This window comes from Condylura cristata, unplaced genomic scaffold (assembly GCF_000260355.1).
Source record: "Condylura cristata isolate star-nosed mole 26May11 unplaced genomic scaffold, ConCri1.0 scaffold00007, whole genome shotgun sequence".
Classification (NCBI taxonomy): domain Eukaryota; kingdom Metazoa; phylum Chordata; class Mammalia; order Eulipotyphla; family Talpidae; genus Condylura; species Condylura cristata.
Genome location: NW_004567108.1, coordinates 8227694 through 8248895, shown reverse-complemented (window position 1 = coordinate 8248895; position 21202 = coordinate 8227694). Strand labels below are relative to the sequence as shown.

At 35.9% G+C, this 21202-nt stretch overlaps 1 protein-coding gene across 3 annotated transcripts in view; it reads left to right on the top strand.

The window, feature by feature from the left end:
* The first annotated feature begins 1690 nt into the window (after positions 1-1690).
* CDH18 (cadherin 18, type 2) overlaps positions 1691-21202 on the top strand; it is a 658667-nt gene continuing 639155 nt past the window's right edge. For all 3 annotated transcript variants that reach the window (XM_012721823.1, XM_012721820.1, XM_012721824.1), the window contains exon 1: positions 1691-2028. The gene's annotated coding sequence lies outside the window, so the exon portion shown is untranslated. The remainder of the gene's footprint in view (positions 2029-21202) is intronic.

Below are 21202 nucleotides of genomic sequence, written 5' to 3'. Positions count from 1 at the left end.
GGGCCCCTCCATCCCTCTAATTTTTCATCCCTCCTGTGACTTTACTTTTGTTTGCATTATTGCCTTCACACCTCTCTTGCCTTTTCCTCTGCCACTAAAATCTTTCTCATTTTCTTTGATAGTATTTGCAAGTACCTGCTGTATACGGGGTCTTCCCGCTGTCCTAGAGATGGTACGGTCTCATTCTGAGTACTCCTGAATCTTCAAAGTACTGGTATAGCAGGCATCGATCTATCTCCCCTGTATTTTGCTTACTAGGGAACTTCTTATCCAATTACCAGCAGGTAGGCTCCTGGAGGCCTGGCTTCCCCTACAACAGCATGTTGGAAATATCAGGAACACAAAGAAACTTGTTCTCTCCTGTACTTAATTACCTTTCTATCACGGAGTCCAGGACCTAATACAAAGAGTTGCTCAATATTTACTGAACAGAGTCAATTAAAGCAGGAAGTTTGCCTCTAATATGTGCTAGAACACTTTATAATTTGGGCTGTGAGCATTATTCCAAGACCATCTTATCTCATGGTCTTCAAGTCTTCATTGCTAGACACTGCAATGCATATTAGAAACTTTTATTTGTATTATATGATGTTAAGATTGGAACTCTAATGACTACTGCCTAGAATTTAAGTCCAATTGGGAATTGAGGTGTAGTTAAGCATTCTTATACAATTTACTTTAATGAGTGCAGTCATGTTTTATTACCAAGGAAAAGGAAATGCTGGTTGGCCAAGGAATGTGAAAAGAGATAAACAACCACCTTCTAATTAGAAATTAAGTGAGGTTTTCTAGGGTTGGCTCAACTAACCCCAAATGTTTTTTTGTTGTTGTTGTTGTTTGTTTGTTTGTTTGATTCTTATTTCCTCTAAAGCTTGTGGAAATGAAAAACCTGTCTAGTCTTCAACAGTTTCAATAGTTGGCTTTGTGCTCTTTCATATGCTCAGTCACAGCAGTTGAGCAGTGGATGTGTTCCTTTAAGAAAAAATCATCTTACCCTTGAAGGGATGAATCAGGTGTGAAATGCTCTATTTGATATATTCAGAGGGCTCCCTTTGTAGATGTATGCTTTCAAATTGAAAAACACTTGATACACTGAAATCTGACTCAAAGTCTAGTTCAGACATATCTACAAACATCACTCTTCTTTCCTTATGAGAAACAAAATATAGACGACCTTTTTTTAGAATAAAATGAAAAACTTTTAATGTCAACCAGTAAAATGGAGTATTCTTTATTTATCCAAGCTACACAGCCTACTGAAGGCGTCATTGATTGTAACAGAAAATCACTATTTTTGTACAATTTTGTTGATTTTTCTTTTCTTAGATATAGGACTTAGAAAGATCTTATCACACATTGCAACTCTATAGCAATTCCTAAGTGGTGAGGTGTAAGGAGGGCTGGTGTGTAATGAAGCATCAGTATCAGCTGGCTAAGAAGGGGTACATTTCAGAATGCAAAAAGCTGCAGTAATACTAAGCTTGCTTCGAGCCTTTGCTCTCTCAAGCTCTATCTCGAGGGGAGATAAAATAATGAAAAATACTTGGCCAAACTGCTAGCAAAACTCTTATTGTTTGTACCACTCTTGGAAAAGACTCTTGGGAGTAACAGTGGCATTCTTGCTATTGATTGGCTGGTTAAATAGAGGACTATTAGCTTCAGACAGGCTAGATTGATTATACGGCAGCAGCAGCAGCTCAGACTTAAGCTGAGTGAGCGGCAGGGTGAAAAGAAGAGGGAGAGAAGGGAACGCAGGTGGGGAGGGAGGCCACGAACGGCCCACAGTGTCGCTGCCTGCTGGTGCGATTATCTCGCTGCCTGGCTCCCTCAGTCAACAACTTACTGAGGAGCCTTTTCTTCACAAGAGGATGTCAGCTCGGAGCCCCAGCATGAAATAACAGACTTCACCTTGGAATAGTTCATCTCACTCCTGCATCATTAAAGAGGATTTTGCAAGGAAAAAAAAAAACAAGACCCTCCCAACCCCACTTTGTTCCAGAATTGAAGAGAAGCGGTTTCATGCTCCAGGTAAGGAAATTACATTTTTGTCTCTGGATTCCTTTCTGAGTCATTCACAGTAAAATGCATCACAGCTCTGTGTGTTTTACAAATTGAGTTTGCAGCGGTGTATTAAAGTTAATGCAATGCACTGGCTGCTGGATTTAGAAATGTGTTGATGCATGTTGATATGAACATATTTGCTGTTTTGTTTCCAGGTATATGTGAGGTTATTTTTAAAGAGATCCCTGGGTTATAAATGTATGTGGTTGATGGTCTACGCAGAAGAAAAATAAAGTTCATATTAAAAAGAGTATTTGGAGGGACAGCCACAAATATGTTCACTTACATAGTTAACTGGTAAACAACTTTGGGAAATGATAGCATATCATGAAAAGACCACTACTGCATTGTCTGTTATATTTTATGCAGGCTTAGAAGCTACTGTGTGCTTTTTGAGAGTTGTCGGTGTTTTTTTTTTGTTTTTTTTTTTTTTTCCTAAATCTGTCATTTGAGTGCAGGCTTCATGCTTCTGTGTAATCATGATGTGATTTAAATGATGTGACAGTGGGCTGTCGTATTCTAAGTTATTGATGGCTAGTACTGGGTCTTCAGAAAGTACTAAACTAGGCAAAGCATGTTAACTGCTCCAGAGTTCATAGCCAGACTGCAGTCCCATCAATTAACGTTTTCAGTGTCAGAGATGTATGCGCTAGTAAAGTGTCTGTGCGCAAAGAACAACTTTGCATATTTCTAAATCTCTGCTGGGAATGGGGCTTTTTATTTATTTACTTATTTATTGAGGGGAGTGATTGCGTGGACAAGGAATGATGACTTGGGGCAATGCAGTACTGATGTAGTTGATTGACCTTAGGCTGGTAGGTCACAAAAGTCAACTGATAAGAGTCAGCTCTGTGATAGCTGACTCTCAAAAAAATCTATTTCATCCTAATGGGAACAAAAAGGGCTACTCCATTCTTTATGTCAATGTATTTGCTTTGGATCAATGAAGAGAAATATTATACCCCAAGGGCTGTTCCAATTGTTCTTTTGAGTGAAGTTCCCTGAGTCACTCATCACATCAAATATCCAACTGCTTCTGTGATTAGATGACAAAACTCTTTAATATGTTGTTTGATGTTTCAAATAAGAACATGATTTCCAACATGTTTGAGAGGCAATGTAGTTGAAGTTGGTAATATTACATGGTCTGCCTGGCTGTGTTTTAGAACACTTGCTTGTATACTAAATATAACTGCCTACTTGAAGGACATTAGTTTTCATGACATCTATTTTATATTTTAATATGAAATGTTTAATGCTTCATATAATCTGAATATTACAGCTGGTAGATATTTCCATGTACGAAAACAATATCAGAGGTAATTATACTGTTATGAATTTTATCATCTTACAATCTGTCTGAAGGAATATAGCTGTGTGTATTAGATTATTGAATACATTTGAATTGATGAATTTGAAAAAGATGCATGCTTCTCATATGAGTACTATGTTTGAGGAACTGATGCAAGATATTGAGGATGGTGGCAAGCACTGGAGAATATACTTTTATGTATCTAGTAGCAATATTATGTCAAACCCACACATAACAGCATTTATCATAAATCTCTTATACTCTCACCAAGGTATTGATTTGCACATGTTATATTATTTATGTTAACTTTTTACACAACTTATCAAAAATTATGCTTTTAATCCTTCCATTTTATTGCTTATGCAACCTAACCTATATCAGCAGAGAATGTAATTAAAATTTAATGTATCTAGTCATTTTTAGATTTAATACACAAAGTTATTCAAAATCCCCTATTTTTGTTGCAGTAATCCTGTGTATAACCTATGTATACAGTGCAGTTTCCTTATAGCAGTTATTTATGGGTAATATTTAGGTGTACATATAGAAAACTAATTTTCAAATAGTTTTGTGTATTTTTTAGAAGACCACAGATATAAACATCCATATCTATTTATTTTTTCTGTGAATATCAAAGTGTTTCCCTCTACAAAGACTTTTAAAATTTCTTGAAACAGGTTTTTCCAGTACTTAGGTATTCATCTTAGCTGACTCTTAAGAAACTTGAATATTTATTTTTATTATCTTGCAAATTCTGTAATTACTTTTATGAGAAATTTGATTCCTGATCTTCTTAATATGAAAATGTGTCATGACTAGAGAACAAGCAAGTTCTTTTGCAAATTTCACACTTTCCAACTATGTAGTTGATGTGTTTCCTACGTTGCGGATCAGTGATTCTCAGCTAACATGATATAGGAAAACACAATTGTCCTAGCAGACAAGAGCATAAACATCAGTTTGAGGCTCCCTCATGGATTCTGTATGGCATTTCTCACTTTTCTTCTTATCTTTGGCAGAGGTTATTTTTGAGTTTTTATTCAACTCCTCTTACCTCTCTTGTATAGTATCAGATGTCTTTCCTGATAATTCACTTTAGCACAGCAAACTGTCAAGAATTGGAATGTACAACCTCTGTTTTTCTAGATCTCGGAACCATTAGGGGGCTCTTTCTCTCTATGTTAGACTCAGTTCACCACTTAGAGAGGTTATGCTGCTTTCTGAAAGTATTTTCTCTGTTTCTAAACACGAGTGCTGCTTAAAGTAGTTTTCTCCTACTTTCCACAAAAGGAAATAATAAGGATGCTTTATTCTCACAGAAATGTGAATTTATGCTATACTGTCTAAATGTATTCTTTTTAAAATATTCTTGCACAGAGAATGTTTAATCTCTGAAAATAACAGGGCTTGAAATATTAAAATGATTGATTTTAGGCAAATTTAGAGATATGTTTTGCAACTAATTTCATAAGAAACATTCAAATGGGGGCAAAAATGAAGAGAAGAATTTTCCCTCACAATGATCTGAAAATATCTGTGAACAGCCCAGATGATGAGTAATTCTGGACTCTCATGTAATTTGCTTTCAGAAGAGAGCAGCAGGCAGCTAAAAGAGAATATTACTTGGTTTTTTGTTTGTTTTTTTGTTTTTTTTTTACAAAAATAGACATGGAAGAATTGAAAATAGTAGGATGATTTTCCTATCTGTACACATATAGTAAATGTATTTTTAAATTCAATAAAAAATCATTACATGTTATAAAGGAAGTTTTTGTCAAGAGGAGCCTGATGAAGGGCTGGTTATGGAAGGAAAATGTGTCTCCTGTATCATTTTTGAAAGCCATGCATATTAAATTGCAATGCAGACTTTCATAATAAATGGCAACACATTCTTTCCATCTCCACAGCAGCTAAGGATGTTCCCTGATGGCAGTGTTTGTTTATTAGTCAAAATTTAATAATGTCTCTTTGCAAAAGCTGTCTGTTTAATGGCTCTAGACTTTTCATCAAAGGATACCAGTTCCATGAGATGGGAAAGAATCGAGCTATGCCTTTCAGGAGGGACTTCTGTGAGGAAGTAGGAGAAGGGAAAGGACTGCGAGGAATGAGTCATAGAATCCCACTCTTACTGAATTGCTGACTCAGTTCTCAAACGGTTGTGGATATGATTGAATGACATGAGCTGATGAAAAGGGACAGGCATTTCCTTTATGGATGGAGGTTTTATGTTAGCACGCGGTGGTCTTATCTGTTGGTTTGAAAGGTGTATACTTGAAATGAGTAAATTTTAAATGCAACTAGTATAACATACATAGCTGCATGTAGATCTTCCCATGACTACCTGGGACAGCTGGTCTACCAGGAACAAGCTGACACATACTTTCATGCAGTACTTTCTCATAAAATTAGGCTTTGGTAATGTGAATTACTGAGTAATAAGACCCCAATGAGAATATTAATGCCACAGACTTGATGTAATTTGTATGACACTATTTTACAAATTTGAATTTTCCTCTAAAGAGATTACCTTTTATATCAATGTAGAATAACATTGGAAATGAAGAAGAGAGGTTAAAATTAAAATGAAACAAAGCCATAACAATGCAGTGACTGCAAGGTAAATTGTTTTATGTTGCAAAATCGTGTCCCAACCCACAAAGAACCATAATATATAAAGACAGTCTTTAACTTTTCTACATAATGGAAAAGAATTGGAAATTCCATGGAGTGTATAATTTCTATACCTCACAGAGTAGGGGAGTGGCTCTGTAGAGATGTGGGAAGTAGGAAAGTATAAATTAACTAATATGTATACCACTAGTGCAATGAGAAATATCACAAGAAACAAGATAGTCCTTCAGATCTGATTTAATCCAGTGGATTGAGATGAATGATGATGCTAATAACTAAGCCACATAAATCTGTTTATATATGTTGATGTCAACAGTGAACTGGATTGCATTCTCTGTAGTCATCTATGCACTTGTTGGATTTTGAGATAGTGTGTTTGTATGCATTGGGGTGAGAATTTTTATACGTAAAGTTTTGAAAATTTTAAATAACATAAAAATACAATCACTCTTACTGTGTGATATGATTTGTGTTTGATAGCACTCATTTGCTTGTTTATATGTTAACAATGTATTTAGTTTTATGAGGGAAGTGAATCATCTTCCAAAGTAGCTGTATCATTTTGTATTCCCACTGGCAATAAATAAAAGTTCCTGTTGCTCCATATCTTTGCTGGAATTTAGTGTTATCGGTGTTTGGGATATTAGTGGCTTCAGTAAGCTTATTGGGTATCTTGCTGGTTTTGGCACATAATGTTAAATGATAATAATGGGTGTGCCATGTTGAGAATGATTCTAAAGCACATAGTGGGTCTTCAGGAAACATGTACATAATCAACTGATGATGTTTCCCACTGAATGTTGTTTGTTTTGTTTTTTCCTTTGGGAGCAGGATCATGTGTAAAGGCAAGGTAGTCTGTTACTTTTAATGCACATTTGCAAATAAATTTTAGCACTAATAAATTAATTAGAGAAATTAAGTAGCCCAAACCTACATTTGTCAATCATCAGATAGCAACAATTTCATATTTGTGAAGCAAAGTGATTTGAATTAAAACACATGATTCGGTTTGTACAGTTTCACATTCTACTCTCGAGTGTTTATGGTGTGCAGAGAAATATATAACTGCCTATTGCTTTGTAAGGAAAAATCCCACTAAGGCTTATTAAGATTGTTTATAATCTGACCTTGAGTGAAATTTCCAATTTTGCTATTATTCTAAATTCAAGTTCTAAATTCGAAGTGTCTTTACTTTCCCAGGAGAGTTTTGTTTACTTTCAGCTGCTACCTATGATAATACTAATTTGATTGGTCTTCACCTTATGTACTAATTCAAAATTACTAATATTCCCAAAAATCCTTTTTAGGATAATCTCTAGTATTAATCCCATAAGACATTGTATTAACTAAGCAACCACTGTCTCTATCCAAGTAAGTGATAGAGAAAATCCTTGGTATTTACTTTTTCCAGTCTTCAAATTACAGTGTGCATGCTGCTTATGAATTAAAGGAATAACTCAAAACACAGACACTATTATGTGTTCTTCCTCAGAAAACACATATTAAAATATTCAGTGAGGGCCCTCGTTGCTGGCGCAGCGGATTAAAGCACAGCACTGAGAATCTAAAGCCGCTTCAGCATGAGTTCGATTCCCTCCTGCCCTGGAGGTGACCACATGGTGTAGCAGACCTCTCCTGACCCACCCGCTGCTCCCCTCAGCAGTGTACTTTGTTGATGTGCCTGTTCTGTTCCCCACTCTGTCTCTGGTGAAGCCTCTCACCACCCCTGAGCCTTTGGCCTGTACCCCAGTTCTGTATGCACAAAAAAAAAATCTTAAAAAAAAAAATTCAGTGAAAGAAAATAATTTAAGGTAAAGAGTACAATGTAGAGACTTGCTTATGCTTCATATTTGGACACTGATTTGATATTTTAAGATGTTGAAATGAGAGCGTGGACAATAAAATATTTTACTGGCACACTAATTAAATTTTTAAACAATGCACTGAACAAAAAACTACATCTGATGCATAAATAAAACCACTTGTCTCAAAACATGTTAGAAGTTCTGCAAAAGAACATATAGAAAATAAATTCTATTTCACCCTCCCCTTTTCTGTGTGTGGGTCTGTGTTAGCATATGTATTCTTTGAAAATTGACTTAGAACTGAAGTATGTTTTCTGACATTTATTTAATAATTTATATGTGCTTTTAATATTCTTTTTCATAAAGTTTAGTTGCTGGCTGGTAGACGAGATACCCAGGGTATCATTTGGACCATCTAGTTATCAAATGCTTCTGTCATAAATCAATATAACTTGAATTCTTGGCTGGAACTAGAGAAATAACTAATGCATTGCCAAAAATACCCCTTGATAAACTGTTCCTTAAATTTACTGCACACTGAGCACTTTTACCCATAGCAGCAGAATTTTTATGGGGAACTTAAGAGGTTTTTTTTTGTCTTTTTTTTTCAGAATAAATATATGAAAGAAAATAATTTAAATTATTTTGCTGTTTGAAATTCATTTGATAGTAAAAAAAAAAAAAAAAAAACAACGAGGGGTTTCTGTCTCTGAAGCTCATTTTTAACCTCTCACCTTAAAAACTTAGAAAATTTATGTGTTTGTTTCATTTGGAAGCCTGAGTTCCCTTCCATTTATAACAAAGAAAACAATGGTGCTTATAGGAATAACCTAAGAATTCAATCACATCGTACAGGTGGAAAGATGAAAGAGTAACAGACATAATCATAAGCAGCAAAACAACAGCAGAACTGACATTAATATAAATGTTCCTGAATCCACAGTGCTTCAAAAACTGATCTAAAAGATCTTCCTATCATTCATTTAGCATTCAGGAAATACCGTTGTGCCGCAGTTGATATAAAGATTATTCTTGACTATTCCAGGGGCAAAGGGACATCTATCACTGTGATCACACAAGCAAAGTAATATCAGGCAGCCAAGTAGGAGAAAAAGACTAAGTGTTATTATATGTATATGGAGAGTTTATATAGCTGTACATTCCAGAGTAATTGGGGCACATCAAGCGGGGTGATTTTTTCCTCAAGCCTAAGTCAGAGCAGAGAGAGGGGTCTCACAGGGAAAGAGTAACTCAAGACAACACAGGATGCTATAGCTCTGACCTGCCGTGGGTGTGCCTCCTAAAATGCATATTTCTGGAGATGACCCCAAATATGGATCATATGTGTTCTTTAAGGCAATAGTGATGGTTTCTCGTGAAGCCCACATGCCAGTGGCACGTGTTAGCAAATGTCTGCTCTGAATATCTTCAAGTAAAACCTGTCTAAACTGCACCATGAGTTACAACACAGCACGATGAAGCTTGCTGCAGCCACTGCAGCATGAGTTTGGTCCCAGGCCAGGGAGCTGACCACATGGCTCAGCAGACCTCTCCTGTTATTCTGGCTGTTCCCCTCAGCAGTGTACTTTGTCAATCTGCCTGTTCTGCTCCCTACTCTGTGTCTGGTGAATCCTCTCACAACCTTTACACCTCTGTCCTGCATTCCAGTTCTGTATGCATAAATAAATACATCTTAAAAACAAAACAAAACTGTCTTAATATTTGCAGAGGCCTAATCTTCATGCCAAAGAAAACTAAGGAGACCTTAGGAGTGTTCTTTCTAGAAGACAAAAGAATAACATTGTCACTATGCTAACTTTTATCTATTTTTCATCTCCAAACATGCCCCATCACTCTCTCATGTGGGACAGAATTCTCAGGAAACATTTCTCCATCCCTTGTTAGGTTCTGCCAAGAAATTGCTGGAAGGAGGTAGTAGGGAAGAAGACAGAAAACACCTTTTCCTCCCCTCCATTTGCTGCCCTCCAGTGTTACCTGACAGGCATTTTCATCTCAAAGGAGGCAATTGTTTGAACTAGAATTTGCCTCCTAGGCACTCCCAGGTAGGACAAGGGTTAGGATACAGCAGTGCAAACTAGCTGCAGCCACTTCAGTGTGAGTTCGATCCCCCACCGTGGAGGTGATCCATATGGTATGGCAGACCTCTCCTGATCTGCCCTCTGTTCCCCTCAGCAGTGCACTCCATCTTTCTGCCTGTTCTGTTTCCCACTCTGTCTCTGGTGAATCCTCTCACTGACTCCTGCACCTCTGGCCTGTACTCCAGTTTTATATGCATAAATAAATAAATCTTAAAAACAAAATTGCCTCCTAGTTAAAGTGTTCACAGGACTAACTCGGCCTGCCCCCTCCAAGATAGCAACCCCAGGCAAGCAGTGACCCTTTCCCCACACCAGGAAGCCACTCTGCCATCTTCCAGGTTCTTAGGCAGGAGTGAGTAGTTGTTACAGAAAACCAAAATATCTCAACAGTGCTGGTTTGAAAGAGGTGGGGAAATTACTTCAAAACAGAGAGACTGAAAATTAAAGATCTGTTCAGGTCCCTCTTTCAATTTATTTGAATCTGAAAGATCATAGAAAAAGGGATCAAAACATTCTGCCTTACTCCTTCGCCCTAAGGGCCGTAACTACTCCAGCACTTATTGTTGCTCTTAGCTCTCAGCTTGCCTTTTGCATTTTTAGTCTTCCAAGATGTGCATTTGACTTATGTTAAAGCAAATGTAATTTCTGATTTACTGTTGTTCTTCTGACTTCATACTGGCTGGCTGCAGTTGATATTTGAAGTTCATAACAGAAGAATTAGTACTAGAAATGGAAAGAGTTAGCAGAACATGGTACAAGAAATCGATTTGATCAAGCCCTTGACCATATGCTCAGTGTTAGCATAGTTATTAATGGTACATGGGATATTAGTAATCTGTAGTATGCAAGTTTTTCCAGTCAAATAACCAACCACATTTACTTGTGATAAAGAGTCTTCTAAAGAAAAAATCCAGAAGTCAAGTCATAACTGCTCTTCACTATTTGTTCCTAATAGGAAATAATAAACTATAAGGTGAAAGAATTGTTTTAATAGTACTTGAAAGTTTACATGTAAAAAGTTTGTGCTTTAAATTATTAGATAAAATAATTATACTTTCTTCAAAGTAAACGATGATCACTTACTAGGATGACCATTCAAAGAATGGAAAACAGGCATCCGTGAAAATTTACTTACTTGAATTACTCACTGTGGCTCTGAAGTGACATTTTTCCTGATGACCCATTGTGCATGTTGAAACTATGTAGGTCAGATAATATATGAAGTCTTGTATTATGTTTGAATTATGTGAGCTCAGTTATTCTCTTAAGCCACCTTCTGGTTCTTTTCCCTAATTCTTAAAAGTTTACTTAAGATGGACTTTTGGCTAATGGCTAATTAGCCATTCACATTGGCTAATGGCATCATCCTTGCGTTATATATAAGTGAAGATATTAGGCCAGAGGAAGGAGAGGAGCATAAAGCTGAATGAAATTTAGTGGATTATCTCCCCTCGAATTGGCAAATATAACACAATATTTTAGTGATAGTTAAATATATTTAATGTATTTTAATTATATATTATCAATATAGAATATGAGACTGTGAATAAGGGATGACTATTTTCTTAATCTGAAAAGGAGTTTCTGAAAAGAATATTTGCATTCATATGTACAAAAGAATTGTGGAGAGACAGAGATTATTCATAATAACCATGGAATGTTGGGAAGGCACAGCTTGGCTGGATGTGGGGTCACTATCCGGACATCTAGACTACAGACCCTTGCGAAATGGACAGGCATAGGTAGTTATCTTCAGCATTCCCACAGACATAGGTAGTTATCTTCAGCATTAATTCTGGTAGAATACACAAGTTCTGAGTCCCTTCCCTATCAGGAAGACCTGGGCAAAATTATTGGGTTTAAACTCTACCAGTTTCTTTCATTTGCAGTCCTAGCCTGAGTTGGTTAGAGTTCCATTTTGTTCAGGCTAATAGGAGTTTAAGGAACTCTGTTGGGACCATTCCTGTACTAGATCTAATATAAATAAATGAGTTGCCTAAAGCAATAGAACTTCCTCAACCTACCAGTTAGCATTTTATGCATGCTAAGCACAGTTTTGGTCTGTCACAACCAGCTGTTCAATTTAAGCCTGTGACTGGGTATCTGAGCTGCTGCAGCAAAAGATTTTCAAACCCAATGAACACTAATTACAAAAATACTCACCAACATTTACATAGTTTCCTCTTTCTCTTTTGTCATTAAAAAAATATAGAGAAAGCTGAACTTATTGTCAATAATGAAATGCAGAAATATTAAAGAGTGTTGGTGACCTATGTGTATGTAAAATAAGTATAAAATAATATATCTGGTCTATAAAAGATGGAATCTGTGTCCCAGAGTGACCCTCAAGGGAGGAAAAGTTATTTAGATGTTTTAGTTTGAGTTTCAGAGCCTCTGTTTATAATGTCAACTGAGACTTCCTGTTGATGCAGCATGTTTTCCCCTCCTCCAGACTTTTGCTACAACAAAAGGGTATTATTTGGTATAGAGTCATAGGCATTCCCACTGTGATGCTAATAATTCCTATTCTCATGGGAAGTTCGACCTGCTTGCCACTTTTGAGTAGGTTTTGCCTGTGTCCTGGAACAGATATTCTGGATTAGAGAAGTTAGCATGCCCTGGTAAAAACCCTAAATAAGATACTTCTGCCAATAGAATTGACATTAAAGAAAAACTTATTAGAAATGATAGAAATACACCAGAGTCACTGAATTAATACCTGCATTTAATCAATCTTCCCCAGTAATTCATTGACACATTAAAGATTGAGAAGTACAAAACAAAATTAATTATGTAACTTAAACCATAGTCATTCTATGACTTAGCATTTTTAGTAAGTGCTGTTAGTGCGTCTTTCAATGCTTGGTCATGAAGTATTCTACCTTGAATTAATTTTTAGTAACCATATGTTTATATAGTACATATTATTAAGATGTGAATTATCACCCTGTTGAACATTTTACTTAGTAACTGCTCTAGAGTTCTCCCTCAAATAGTCTCTCCTCTGATTCTAGGAAGATTTCTCAGGCTTTATTAAAAATATCTAGTATTCCTTTGTGTATAGTAATAAACTCCTACTGTTCCTTGTCCCAAAACAATTTTAAAATTCTTGATACTATTTTTTTCTCCTTTCAACATTTATTAATTATTTTGAATGAAAAATAAATTCCCATCATTTAATTTACCCCTTGGATTTGTGAATGTTCCAAGTAGGTCACCTATTTTCTCTTCTGTGATAGACCTCTAATTTTATAAGACTGTCTTCTCTATGAATTTTATAATTAGCATTTCTAAAATTGTATCTTAAAATCTTTGACTGTTGTAAAAATAAACAATTCCATCAAAAAAATGGGCAGAAGAGATAAAAAGACATTTCTCCAAAGAGGAAATTCAGACAGCCAACAACCACATGAAAAAAATGCTCAACATCACTTGTAATAGGGGAGATGCAAATTAAAATCACAATGAGATATCACCTCAAAGCAGTGAGAATGGCACATCTTAAAGCAACTAGCATCAACAAATATTGGTGAGGATGTGGAGAAAAGGAACTCTCCTGCACTGCTGGTGGGAATGCAAACTAGTACAACCACCATGGAAAACTGGAGGTTTCTCAGACTGCTAAAAATAGAGCTTCCATATGACCCAGCAATCCCACTCATACCCAAAAGACACAAAAACACATGGGAAAATATATTATCATAGGTAAAGTCACCTAAAGGTCCTGCTGTTAAACAAGAAATTCAGAAGTCTGATAGCACAGGAGTCTGATGGCGGAGAGAATGCTGATTCAGTCCTTGAATTTTCCATGACGACTTCTCACCTGCTCTTAGCAGCTGTTTATTGCTTGGTTCATTGGAGCATTTGATGCTCAACCAAGCCATGGGTCAATAAAGTCATTTACAATGATCAACCCTCTGAGTGAAAGAGGTGATGAATCAACTAAAACTCCTTTAGGCAACAGATCTAGCAGGGAAATTTTGCAGTTTAGGTAGTAACCTATAATCAAATGACTCAGCAGTAGCCTGCACAGCTCCCTAATTAATGTTACTACCTTTAGGAAAAGTAAGCAACAAAGTTTTAATGTTTTTTCTCTCTTAATAGGGATCTTAGTGGTTAGATATCAAGGTATGCAGAAATCCTTTAAAACTTAACCTTGTAGGATAGCTCATTGAGAAATGGAAAGCTCGATTGTTGTATAATCAGATTTGAATTCAATATTAGCTTGAAAAGTCTTCATGTTTTATGTGATATTTTCCTGTGAGATTAATGAAAATATGTTTGTAATTAATATAAAATTGCATGTCAATTAGTTCTTCGATGATACTATAATTTTATTTTCAGTGTATATAAGTGTTATAAGCCACATGCTTTGCACACACTATCTCATTTACTCAGCACAAGCAACTGTGAAGCAATTGTATACTTAGTCATATTTGTGAGTGAAGAAAAGGGCTACTTAATATCTGTAGAGGTGAAGAACTAATACATGGGCCGATTGAAAACTTAATTTAATTCTCTCACTATTCAAGTTCATATTTATAGTCATTATAAGCAAATAGTGACATTACACTTATTTAGATACTGGATTTCCTAAGTTAATATATATGTGAAACACACATTTATTTATTTAAAAATATTTATGCATGCATGCAGAACTGGGGTACAGGTCAAAGGTGTTGGTAGGGGGTGAGAGGATTCACCAGAGACAGAGTGGGAGCAAAACATGCAGACTGACAAAGTACACTGTTGAGGGGAGCAGCAGGTGGGACAGGAAAAGTCTGCCATGCCATGTGGGTCACCTCCCTGGCCAGGGGTCAAACTAGTGATGAGGTGACTATGACTTGTATTGCTGTGCTTTAACCTGTTGAGCCACCAGGGAGGCACACATCTTTTTAGATGTGTAAAGATATCTAGATTATATTCCAAATGATATTTCAATATTGATGTATGAATTATTGATTGAGTATATTCAATAATAAGTGTCATTCTTATAATGAACATATTTGGAGTCCAGAGAATATGGCATGCTAACAGATTTACATGTATGATTCAATATGACCTTCAGATTAACCCCTGAAAAAAATGATGTTACCAATTTATGATGAATTGATGTCCACCAAGTAATCCTTTCAAAATCAGAGAGAAATATAAATACTTATATCCTTTTCTGCATGAAACTCTTATATGTTGAGACAATCCCCTTATTTTAAAAAATACTTTTAATTTATTGTCAAATGTTTTTCTATTTAGGCATATTTGTAGGTGACATCTGAGATAGGATAGAAAGGTAAAATGTTTAGTCTTTTGCAGGTATTTAATCTAAGATTCCAATACATGGTATTTTTTGCTGCACATAGATTCACAGCTACTTGTTCTTGGACAACCATGAGCTATATATCATGTAAAATCACAATGTTTTATACAACAGACCCAGCTCCTTTGCTGCCTATGTAAACATTCCCCAAGTCTTAGCAAAACTACATGGGAGAACAAAGAACCACAATCCTAATTAAATGAGTGTTCAAGTAGCAAAGTGCAGCACAGATCAGGGCCCGCTGCATGTTAAATGAATGGAGAGCAGAGGAGAGGGATCACTTAGTCCTAATGTGATCCAATAAGGCTGTAACAGGCAGAACAGATGGACTTTATATAAAGCAGATGCCAGCAAGGGACTCCTGTTTCCTATCAAAGTTGGATTTACTGAAATCAGCCCACTAACCACAGTTACAAGCAAAGAGAGACCTAAGTCATCTTTATGAGTTTTATGGATTCCTGGGAAAAGCATCGGGCTCACCTCAGATACAGTAATTCCTCTAACACGTTTACTTCTCTCGAACTCATCTGTTTCATCTGCTTATGAACACATAGGCTGAAAGTGTCTCACTAAAGGTAAGGTCTTTCAGACCCTCTGAATGATTAGATGGCTGACGACACAAATTTTAGCCTGCAGTAGGTGAGGGCAGGGTGAAAAGGGTTTAATTTCTCTTAAATATTTTGATTGTTCTGCTATGAAAAGTGATGAATCCAACTTCCTCTGAAAGTCAATATTATGTCATTATATGTAGAACAACTAGACATGGGAAAAGCATTTAGAAAATCACCAGAGATCAGTGGCTGAATGTAATGTGGACTGATGAAGTAAAGTAAACAGAAAAGACAAGATGACTCTTATTTTCCCGGCTCTAGAAATTGTGTAAGTGGTGCTATACCCAGGAATTATGTATATATAAAGGAGGAAGTGTATGATAAGATTTGAGATAGTGGTTTTGGTCTGCAGTCGTAGGAAATTGACATAAGTGGGGCACAGTAAATGTGAGTTTTTTTAGACATTTGGGAATTTACTTTGAAACCTTAGGAGAGATTTAGGAGAAGCTAACATTTATAGATGACAGAAGAAACCATGGTATAGGTTTATATTATGTGAAAACAACAAATATGATAACCATGATGGAAAACAAGATTGGACTGAAAAAAAAATATGTTAGGATGGCTGAAGGACACTTAGCGTACACAGTGTCTTGAAGTCAAAAAAAATAACTCGGAGTCATTTCCCAGTTATCTGTGGCCTTGGAACAAATCAGTGCAAAAGCCGAGTGTTTAAGTCTGCACCCATCATGCCACTATTTTTTAAAGTAACTACATGCCAGGAATTTGGGAGAAACTTGGCTCATTGACTGAAGGTCTTTGAGGCACTTGCAGTCATGTGGTTACTGGAGATATGGCATCCAGGAGAGAGTCCTGCAAATCTGTGTGTTCATTTAGGGCTTCTCAAGGGGTGGTTGATAGGAGCAATTTGAGTGTCTTCATGCATGGCACCTTCACAAAGGTGGGCTGTGAGCATGGTGGCACAGATTTAAAGTGCAAGGACTCACCTGTTCAAGTGCTTCTATTACCTGTTGTGCCCTCACCAGAGTTACTCCCACAGGTTTCCTTGTTCACAAGCCTATGCCGATTAAAATCAAGAGGATTAGAGTTTATTACCTTAGTGGGTAATGGTCTAGAAAAACATGTGGATTGGGAGAAATTCTTACTGTCTTTTTGAAAAATCAGGGTGCAGCATGAAAAATTGTCTCATTAAGTCACATGTGAAAGAAGTATAGTGCAGAGTAATGACTGCAATATGCCATTAGGCCTAGTCCTGGAAAGGACATTTTACAATCAAGATAAAGGTATAAATAAGATTTTAGTGACTTAAGAATTGCACAGGAGGTGAAGAAGTACATGGAGTGTTTAACAATTCCATTTATAAATACTGATGATAAAGACTAGTAGGATAGATTACCTGGAATCTTAAACATTTCAAAGATTGGCTTTCTATTTAGGGAAGATTGAGTGTGTTTATATGCTAAGGAAAGTTTATAGAATTTGGGTTGACAAGTTACGAGCCTTGGGGCAAGTCTGGCCCATTACCTGTTTTAGTAAATAAAGATTGAAACACAGTGCCACACGAGAACTTAAAAACACCACTGATCTCTATGTCTGGCCTATATATCCTGGAAATTTTACTATTTAGCACTTCACAGAAATGTTTTCTATCCCTGATCTAGAGTAGAAGTGATATAAAATATGAGAAATAAATAGGAGTTATTTACAGAATAATATACTTGAACAGTGGACAATTTATAGAGTCCAAATATTTGCCCAGATTTTACTAGCATATTAGCTTATGTATAGTAGATACTGAAAAACTTCTGTTGAAATAAACTAAGGTATGAATAAGAACAGCTTTATTAACAGCTCAGTCACTCTTTTGGAATGAAAGACTAAAGGCATAACTTCTGACCCAGGCTTTTTCCCAGTGAATTGTGGTGAAGATGTAGATAATAGATGTAGAAATGACAGGGTCGATGTGCCCTAATTCCTGTTTTCTCTTAAACAGCATCAAATTTTATTAGTTTAAGAGTGAGCAAAAAGTGTGGTTCAGACTTATGAACATTAAATTGAGGATTATGTTGAATTAATGAACTTTCCTGAAAAAATATACTAGTGGAATTTGTATCTGCAGTGAGCAATGGCCTATAATCTGGGACATTTGGCTTTGTATAATCTTCCCAAAAATACAGTCAGTGATATCTTACCAAGATTTCATCTAGTATAGAGTTTTCATCTTCCCAGTATCTTCTTAGAACTGTATTGCATCATTATATAATGTGTCCAATATTGGTTTCCATTGTTTTTGATTTTTGTTATTTGTTTAGGAAATAGTTGCTGTGGCAGGGTAATATGACAATCAGTTATTTTTCACAAGGAATGAAATAAAAATGCTGTCAACATGATTGGGAAGAAAGGAGGCACTTACAATATTCCAAATGAATAAGTATTCTCACATCTTTGTTAATATAGAAGAGATGTTAATTAAAGTAAAGTGGTGGAACAGCAAATTCTGAGATAATGAACAGTGTGAGAACAGGGTTTGTTTATACCAGTATGTTTGAGAATACGGATGCAAATATGACAGTTATGAATTGACAGTCTTGCAACAAATATCACCTTGCCTTACTATGATTATGAATCAGTTCCAATCTCTTTCAAGCACAAAATAATTGATGTTAAGGAACAAAATGAATCATTTGGCAAAATTATCTTTTAGTGAATGTGGACAGTTTTACATATATATACATATAAATGAAAGAACCATCTTCTTTTTTTATATTAAAACTGGGTCCAGTTATTTTTACAATGATTATTAAACTCAGACTGCACCAACTAATGGAAAGAGGGAGTTGAAAATGTGTATGACACTTGTCTTTTCCACAAAGTAGTAGTAAATGACATTAGTGTCCTACAACATCTGTGTCACATCTATATGGTTAAGAATTACCCTATCAATAGCAACGTTGTTAAAAATGTGTGTACCTATAATCATAGTCATTAACTCAATACAATGTTTCATTTTAAATGTAGAGGAGATTGTCTAATTAACATGGAGAAATAGTTTCAAAATTTTCTAAGTGATGCTATTAAGAATTAGTGCATTTGGGAGGTAATTAGCCCATGAGGGTGGAGTTCTCAAGAATGGAATTAGTGCCATTTTATTAAAAGCTGGATGGTGCTTGCCCCCCATGTGAGGGTGCTAAGAGAAGTTGGCAGTCAACAAACCCAGAGTTTCCTCAAGACCGAACCACACTAACATCTTTACATATTTGTAAACATTTCATTCTATGATCTTTGTTAATGTAACACTAACTAACTAAGACAGGTTAGTTCTGACTTATTATATATTCTCCATAGAACTGGTCCTAAAATATGTTATTATGGTTGTTTTGAATCTATCAAGTAAGAGAAAAGGTCACCTTGACATATTGAAAATACATTCCTATACAGTGAGGGGCCAAACAAATAAAAGCAATAAACTATGAATGAAGACTCCCCAGTGGTTTGAGTATTATCAAAATGAAAGAGCATTGAGTTATTACGCTAGAGGAAAGAGAAATGTGCTACTGCTATTGTAGTTGTATAAGCATAGTTTATGCAAAAGTGTGTGATACTTCGAATTGCTTTAGTTTCCACCAAAAAAAGTAATTTGGTTGCCACAAAACTTCATTCATCAATTCTATTAATATTAATTTAAATTTTATTTGTTTTATAATGTCATAACTTATTTTGATGAGAACATTTTACTGCAGTATATGCAATATTCATAATGTTTATGAATAGTTTTATATTTGAACATAGTTAAGTTACATTTAAATAAATAATTGAAGCCATCTTAGAAATTTACTTTCTTTTTTTAAAAACTTTTTTTAAAAACTGGGTCATTATTATTATATAATAATATCATGTGAATGATTATGGGTGCAGAACTTTATATTAGTATATCTAGCTAATTCTTTCTCATTCTTGCTATTGCATGATGGATATTTCATACTGTCAATAGCTACTGGGACCTCACAAGAATGGAATTCATCACTTACATGGGATTATTCTCCACTTTCTGACTGCCCCTCTGAGTATTACAATTATTTGCTTACTCGATTTCTAAGCTCTAGGTTTATTCCATTTACTCATTGAGATCCATCTCTATCCTCTTTTGCATCGCTCCATGGGAGACAGAAGCAAATAAGTATTAACAGGCCTGCTTAGCCTCTGTGTTCTGGTTGGGCGTGGCCAAATGAAATCTCCTTACAAGAGCAGAGATAAATTCAAGAGGGGAATTCAGCATATTTATCTTATTCTATTTAAATATTCCTCTTGGACTGGAAATGTTTCTTCACTAAATGGCCTTGTGCCTCAAGGATGCGCCAACTTCAGGACTCTTTACACAATTCTAGTTATAAACTTCTCATCTCTTCAATCTCATCACTCTAATCTCAGATCATGACATTGTATAAACCCAATGAATATGAAATTACTAGCCTTTCCTAGTTTTTCTCCTACCTTGCCTATGAATTTGTAAATAGTGTATTTAGTAAACACAGCTCAAATTATCCTCACATGTTTTACTAGGTAGCTAGTGAGTCTACTTTAAATGACAGAGCCTTCTATGAAAGCTCAACTGTGTTTCTAGCACTGTAGAAGGCTGTGCTCGATAGATATTCTTCTCATGGGTAACATGAGGTTTATTTAGAGGTATTGATTAAATCAAAATCAAAATTTATACACAGAGTACAATTTGGCCACACTATAACAAAAAAAAAAGAGAGAGAGAGAGAGCAAAACTTTGACTTTCATGTATTATTTTGGCCACTAGTTACTTGTATCAGTAAAATTCTGAGGACTAAAATCCAAGTTTCCAAGTAGCTTTCAAGTTATAACTATATTTAAATAATTTTGCCAAGCCCTTTAAATTGTGTTTTCAGCAGACTATGAGCATGCATTAACCATTTCACAGATATGTCTGGTATTGATTTTATTTTTGTTGCAATAACCTATTTATAATTGCCAGTTGATTACATATTGACATTAACCACATTCTTCTACCTAAACTTAATGCTATTAAGTGTTCACATGTTAATTCTGATGGGTTGGTCCCTCCCTGGTAGAGCAAAGGGTTAGAGCACAGCATTGCAAAGCTGGTCAAAGCAACTTAAGCACAGCATGAGCTCACTCCCTGCCAGGGAGCTGGCTCACATGGCCCCGAAGGCCTCTCCTGCCCCGCCCACTGCTCCCCTCAGCAGTGTTCAGCAATATGTTGGTGATCGGCCTGCTCTGCTCCCCACTCTGTCTCTGTTGAATCCTCCCACTGCCCCTGCACCTCTGCACCTCTGGCCTACATCCCAGTTCTGAATGTGTAAATAAATAAATCTTTTTAAAAAATAATAAAAAGATAAACCTGATGGGTATAATAAATC